General features: G+C 36.6%; 1 non-coding gene across 1 annotated transcript; it reads left to right on the top strand.

Annotated features, from left to right (window-relative positions):
- Positions 1–3,546: 3,546 nt before the first annotated feature.
- Positions 3,547–3,619, top strand: Trnaa-cgc (transfer RNA alanine (anticodon CGC)). Its single transcript has one exon. It is a non-coding gene; the product is annotated as a tRNA-Ala (tRNA).
- The last annotated feature ends 3,589 nt before the right edge of the window (positions 3,620–7,208 follow it).

Genomic DNA, 7,208 nt, shown 5'->3' on the forward strand with positions numbered 1-7,208 from the left:
CAATAAGGTTTGAATAATTTTGAATTTACAGTAAAAACAATGCTTGAATATTTATTTGTACTTAAAAAGGTCTTGCAAGGTTTTGTTCTTTAAAGGTTATGATTTGAGACTGTGTAATTTACGTGCATGAATTGAATATGACTTGCTGTAACATAACCGCCAATGAAAATTGTTCCAGAGGATACCGGGGAACTAAATCCTAGCAAAATCCTTGTTTCTGGGAGGTAGTATTTGTGAAATTTATTTTAAGATGTGTTCGAGCTTCGACATACTGATAGATAAATCCAACTCGAAGCATTTTCTTTTTTTTCAGTATCCGTTACTTGTATATACGATAAGTCTGTATTCTGTCACATTTTAAATTAGTAATCTGAAGGGTAACCCTGACAGTCTCTCTAAAAGGAACAACGAATTCTAATACTAGAATCCTGATTTTTTTTTTACGGTAGATTATTTTAAAACTAACAGTACACCGCCCAAACAATGGGATCAACGATAGAATACGCTTTTGGAAGAACTACAGAATTATTGTATGTACATGTATTCTCATGGAATTGATATGCGTCGAGAGATTTAAACTGTCAATCATCCATTGATTTCTCCAATAGTGCATTGTTTTTCCTTTTATATTTAGCAGTTGATATATCAAGGCAGATAAATTTGTGATCACGAATATGGTATAAATAAATACAAATGAATTTCGTCTTTTTCACGCTATTGACACTCTAAATCAATATCCTTATCAAAGAACGTAGAATAAACGGGAAATTATAAATGAAATGTTTTGAAAAATAGATCTAAGGAAATTTTATTGGACATGTCAATTGTGTAACATGTTTCAAACAATAACATGATAGGGACATCAGCAATGACAGATTGTTGGTAGAGGATATGCGATTCTAAAACAATTCAAGTTCTGCTACAGTTTAGGACTACATTATCCTAGTAGATTGAGGATACAACATTGTGAATACGCTTAACAATGTTCACGTTAATATTCAATAGGAGAGAGAGAGAGAGAGAGAGAGAGAGAGAGAGAGAGAGAGAGACCGCTCAACTCACAGGCATGGATGATTTGTATAAGTTCTCTGAATAAGTTCTAGTTTCAACAACTAAATGTTTGAAAAGGAAAATCCACATTTCAGGTCAATAAAAAAGATATCGATTTCAAATTAAAACAGTGTATCTATTAAACGAAATATCGTGTATTGGCAAAATCTGTATCGTTGGTGAAGCCCAATCCCCAAATCTCCCTCGTGCATAGCTCTTATCCTTGGACGAATTTGGCTCCACTTTTTTGGCACGCTGTTTTTGGCTATATTTAGCTGCAAAACTTCATAGTTATTTTAGATTTCAAACGTTTCGGTTGAGCATCACTGAAGAGACATTATTTGTCGAAATGCGCATCTGGTGCATCAAAATTGGTACCGTATACGTTTTACATTATGACCCCTGGGTCGAGGCCTCTGCTGGTGGACTGTTAGTCCCCGAGGGTCTCTACAGCCCAGTAGCTTAGTACTTCGTTACTAGCTTGAAAATACGGATGTATATTTAATTGCTGTTATAAAATTTAGAAATTCATTTCAAAATTAAGGATTATCTCCCTCGTGCATAGCTCTTATCCTTGGACGAATTTGGCTCCACTTTTTTGACACGCTGTTTTTGTCTATATTTAGCTGCAAAACTTCATAGTTATTTTAGATTTCAAAAATTTCGGTTGAGCATCACTGAAGAGACATTATTTGTCGAAATGCGCATCTGGTGCATCAAAATTGGTACCGTATACGTTTTACATTATGACCCCTGGGTCGAGGCCTCTGCTGGTGGACTGTTAGTCCCCGAGGGTCTCTACAGCCCAGTAGCTTAGTACTTCGTTACTAGCTTGAAAATACGGATGTATATTTAATTGCTGTTATAAAATTTAGAAATTCATTTCAAAATTAAGGATTATCTCCCTCGTGCATAGCTCTTATCCTTGGACGAATTTGGCTCCACTTTTTTGACACGCTGTTTTTGGCTATATTTAGCTGCAAAACTTCATAGTTATTTTAGATTTCAAACGTTTCGGTTGAGCATCACTGAAGAGACATTATTTGTCGAAATGCGCATCTGGTGCATCAAAATTGGTACCGTATACGTTTTACATTATGACCCCTGGGTCGAGGCCTCTGCTGGTGGACTGTTAGTCCCCGAGGGTCTCTACAGCCCAGTAGCTTAGTACTTCGTTACTAGCTTGAAAATACGGATGTATATTTAATTGCTGTTATAAAATTTAGAAATTCATTTCAAAATTAAGGATTATCTCCCTCGTGCATAGCTCTTATCCTTGGACGAATTTGGCTCCACTTTTTTGGCACGCTGTTTTTGGCTATATTTAGCTGCAAAACTTCATAGTTATTTTAGATTTCAAACGTTTCGGTTGAGCATCACTGAAGAGACATTATTTGTCGAAATGCGCATCTGGTGCATCAAAATTGGTACCGTATACGTTTTACATTATGACCCCTGGGTCGAGGCCTCTGCTGGTGGACTGTTAGTCCCCGAGGGTCTCTACAGCCCAGTAGCTTAGTACTTCGTTACTAGCTTGAAAATACGGATGTATATTTAATTGCTGTTATAAAATTTAGAAATTCATTTCAAAATTAAGGATTATCTCCCTCGTGCATAGCTCTTATCCTTGGACGAATTTGGCTCCACTTTTTTGGCACGCTGTTTTTGGCTATATTTAGCTGCAAAACTTCATAGTTATTTTAGATTTCAAACGTTTCGGTTGAGCATCACTGAAGAGACATTATTTGTCGAAATGCGCATCTGGTGCATCAAAATTGGTACCGTATAAGTTTTACATAATTATGTTAATTTGGAAGTCAAAAACAATGAACATATAATTTTCAGTGTATATACGTATGTAAATTTAGAGCCAGCTGTTTTCCACATCATACTAGTATACTTATTTAAACATTTTCGTTTGTCCCGAAGAAGGGATAGCTCATCTCGAAATGTTGTTAATTGCTTTATGCATTTTATGTATAAATCTATGAAAATATGGTACATGTATGTAATATAATTTTACAGTATTCTCAAATTTCCTTGAGAAGATTTATCTCGTGGGGATCCGGGTTAGAATAGCTCCTCAGTTCCGTTACATGTCGTAAGAGGCGACTGAATGTGGGCGGTCCTTTTTATGAGACATAAAAAAACTTACCCCTTGTCCCAGCACATGTGGCGTGGTAAATATATCTCGGAGATTAGGACTAAATTTCACAGGCCTTCACTGGAAATTATATGAGTGAAACATTATTGAGTGGGACCTTGAGCATTATACAATAAACCAATTTTATTGAACGTTTAGAAGAAATCACATCTCGTTTAAATTAAGCATTTCGCAAACTATATGGTCGTTGCAATGATTTACTATGCTTATACAACCTGCCAAATGCTATCTGGTGTGTTTCATACCGAGTGTTAACCCGTTTCTGGCACACTGATTTGGAAAACGTATATATATATATATATATATATAGATATCTATCTCAAAATATAACCGCCGCGGTGGCCTAGAGGTTAGAGCGTTCGCCCCGCATGCGAAAGGCCCAGGGTTCGAATCCCGACCGCGACACACCTAAGTCGTTAAAACAGGTAGTAACAGTTCCATCGCCAAACGCTCGGCATCAGGTGTGAATGTCACGGGTCCTTGTTGATGACCTTTAAAACGGATGACCCGTGTCACGGTGGGTGTGGCACGCTAAAGAACCCTTACTGCTCATTGGCCGTAAGCAGAGGCCTAAATTTGAAGCCCTTCACCGGTTTTGGTGACGTCTCCATATGAGTGCAAAATTCTCGAGTGAGACGTTAAGCAAGAATCAACCAATCAATCAATCAATCAAAACATGCACAGAGTTCCATCAAGACCCAATACCGGTGAGTGTCGGAATTGCAACGTGGATACAAGGTCAAAGGTGCACCAATATGGCCAACGATACGAACAATTAGATTGTTAAATTATTTTTAAGATGACTAAAGATAAAGGTCCTACCTTAGAATAATTTAGTTTATCTTTACTACTCTGTAAATTGGGGATCAGCCTATTGAACGAATAGGATGTGTCCAAATCCCTCTCTAAATATCCATACGCTTTAAAAACCGAATCTAAGAAGTTGGTTGGTTAGTTGTGTATTTTACGTCCTGTTGAGATTTAATCACTTATATTGTGACGTCACTAGTTGTAGGTGAAGTCTTATGCTTAGCGCTTACGGCTTTTTGCAGTGAGGGTTCTCTAACATGCAGGCCAATGCCTGCCGCATTACGTCTTAGGGTTGACGCTGATATTGCACAAACAAGGTTTGAACTCATGACATCACGGTTGCGAAGAGAGTGCTCTACTACTGAGCTATTGCGACCGATAATCTAATTAGTTTAGAGACCAATTGTTATTACTGCTTCAGATGACAGCAATATGATTTTCATAGCCAATAACGGAGAGCATATCGTGTGGATGTGAATATGTAACTTTGGCAGGTACTCTATGATTCTGTGAAAAATATATAGAAAGTTTGAACTACAAAATAAATAATTGAATACACTATTTATATTCAGTTTTCGCCATGATCTATCCTGAGTCATTAAAGGTGTCATATTCCTAATTTTGCATTTTTCTTATCCCTCGCTTAATTACACGTAGAGAAGAATTCAAAATGAAGTGAATTTTAGGATATAACAATAATTTGGCATGAATGAGTCTCTATGTAATCTTTGTAACAAAAGTATATGGAATATTCGGAATCCCTTTCTGTGTATAATAACCATTCATCATACAAAAATACATCAAATGAACAAATGTCTAAAAATTTGAGAATTGAATATGCATGCATTAGTTAGAAAAAGCATACTTTGATATGAATATTTCCCTACATAACGGTCATTTTTTATTTGATTCATGAAGTGAGAAACATTAGTATTTATCTTTAGTTTCCGCTCAGTACCTTTCATATGGATGCTACCTAGAGCCACTGAACGTGTCATGTTCTACTGGTCAAATACATCCGTTATCTGTGAGTGTGGGGACCAATGTTTCCTCCCAGGACTGTCCACGAACGTATCTAGAGGGATTGAGTAACATAAAAGCCATCAAAGGACCGCACCTTGATGCTATCTGTGAGGATGAACTCAGCCCTGAACAATCGTATACGTATCATGAAAACTGCATAGGACGGGCACACTGCTCTCCCAATGCTACAAACCGACTGGAAACACGTCTTTTGAACTGCAATGAAAATATGCTTTCAAATTACACAACGTTTGTGGAAATTGAATATGAATGCATTGCAGGTAAGTTACACATAAATTGCTATTTGTATGGTACTTAAAAATACTATTGCTTTTAACAAACATAATACATCACAAAATTACAAAATAATGCTAAAATAACGTTTGGATATCAATTTGATCTAAAATTCAACTCAAGGTAATGTTGATGTAATAGATGATAATGCATTATTATGATTAACAACACTCTCTCCACGGGTAATCCAGTAATGAGGACAGAGATTGGTAATGTATTTATTTAATAATTCATAACTGAATTCAAAACCCTTGATATAGATAATACCAAACTAGTGAGACATATGGGAACTATAATGTATGGATTTGACAAAATAAGCATACCATTCTTTATTTGATAGTACAATCCTTTTGAAACATATTAATAAACTTTATCTTCACCGGCAACGCTCCATACATTCCATTTTTTATCACCTCCATTTGCTATTTATGTCTCTCAACTGATTTCATTTGCATATAGTTTGCGTATGATCAATTCTAAATCGAGAAAGACTACCTACAGATGACGTGATTCTTCAGGGGTTCCCGCAGTCTCGTTTGAAATCAACACTTTGTAATTTTTCAATTGCCACAATGGATCCCCATACCTGTAACCAAGCAGGCAAACATAATTTTTTTCTCGGTAGATTCGACAACCCTCCTCCTATGCAAGTTGCAAGTTGTTGCCAGCAACAATTTGTGCACATGTGTGAGAGAAAGTGAGATTCAATCATGCTTTAATATTACCACAGTCACCGGTTGCTATGTTAAAAATTTTACTTCCGTTTTACAAATAAATATTCATAAAATGTAAGCATGTCAATGGTTGTTCATTTTTATACTCACTATGACTTGCACTTCAATCGACCATTATGTAATTTGAGAAAATTAAGTCTATCTACGGCTGAAAATATATCACTAGAATAGTGATATACTACAATTATAGCGGACCTTATGTTCTCTCCAGCCACCTAAGGAGGTACCGTACTTCACACAAATACAGATTGGTTGTCTTCATAAACATTGTGACACTGTCAATAATTCACTCAACGTCATTGTAGCCGTCAACGTGTTATGCAAATAGGTCGTTCTCCAACGCTGTTCACCGAATACCCTAGCATGCCAAAATAAACAAGTTGCGAACATCTGCTCTAGTCTACAACAAGTACACAGCCGGCACCTATAATTGCACAGTAACGGTCGTTAGGTATTCACTATACACGCGGAAAACTTCAATACGAACAAGAAATGAAAGAATGAAAAATTTACCTAACCTAAACAAAATACTAGTAAGAAGTTGACACTCAAGGCTCTTGAAATGCTCAAAATTGGTATGTTTTACTTTCCGCACAGGAACACCATTCGAACACCGGTACTACATACAATTCAGGTCCATTGCACCACACAGATAATATTATCGACCACACACAGGTGTTTCATTTTTCAGCTTAGAAGGACACACCTTCAGACTTCTACGGCCTGGTCAGAACTAACACTAAGCAGTCACAATCTGGTCTGACGGCCATGATAAGCTATCCGTAACGACTATACAGCGATAACAAAGTATGGAACAAGCATAAATAAATAAACTCAAATTGTGACACTAACGTGAGATCAAAAGCTGTCTGACATGTCTCCTACCAATCGTTAAGCCAATATTTACATACCGATTTTGACTACGGATTGCTCTGTTTACCTGATCGAGATAGATGACACATTATCAACAGGGAATCCTTACTTCTCCCGTTACCAAATCCTAATTCTGGCGTTTCCTTCAGTCAGTATTTGCCCAATTGCACATTCTGTCTATTTTATAGAATTTGTGATTGACCAGTGTTTATATCTTCACTCATTTTTCTTTTTTCTCTTTACAATATATATGGTAAATA

This window comes from Ostrea edulis, chromosome 3 (assembly GCF_947568905.1).
Source record: "Ostrea edulis chromosome 3, xbOstEdul1.1, whole genome shotgun sequence".
Taxonomy (NCBI): domain Eukaryota; kingdom Metazoa; phylum Mollusca; class Bivalvia; order Ostreida; family Ostreidae; genus Ostrea; species Ostrea edulis.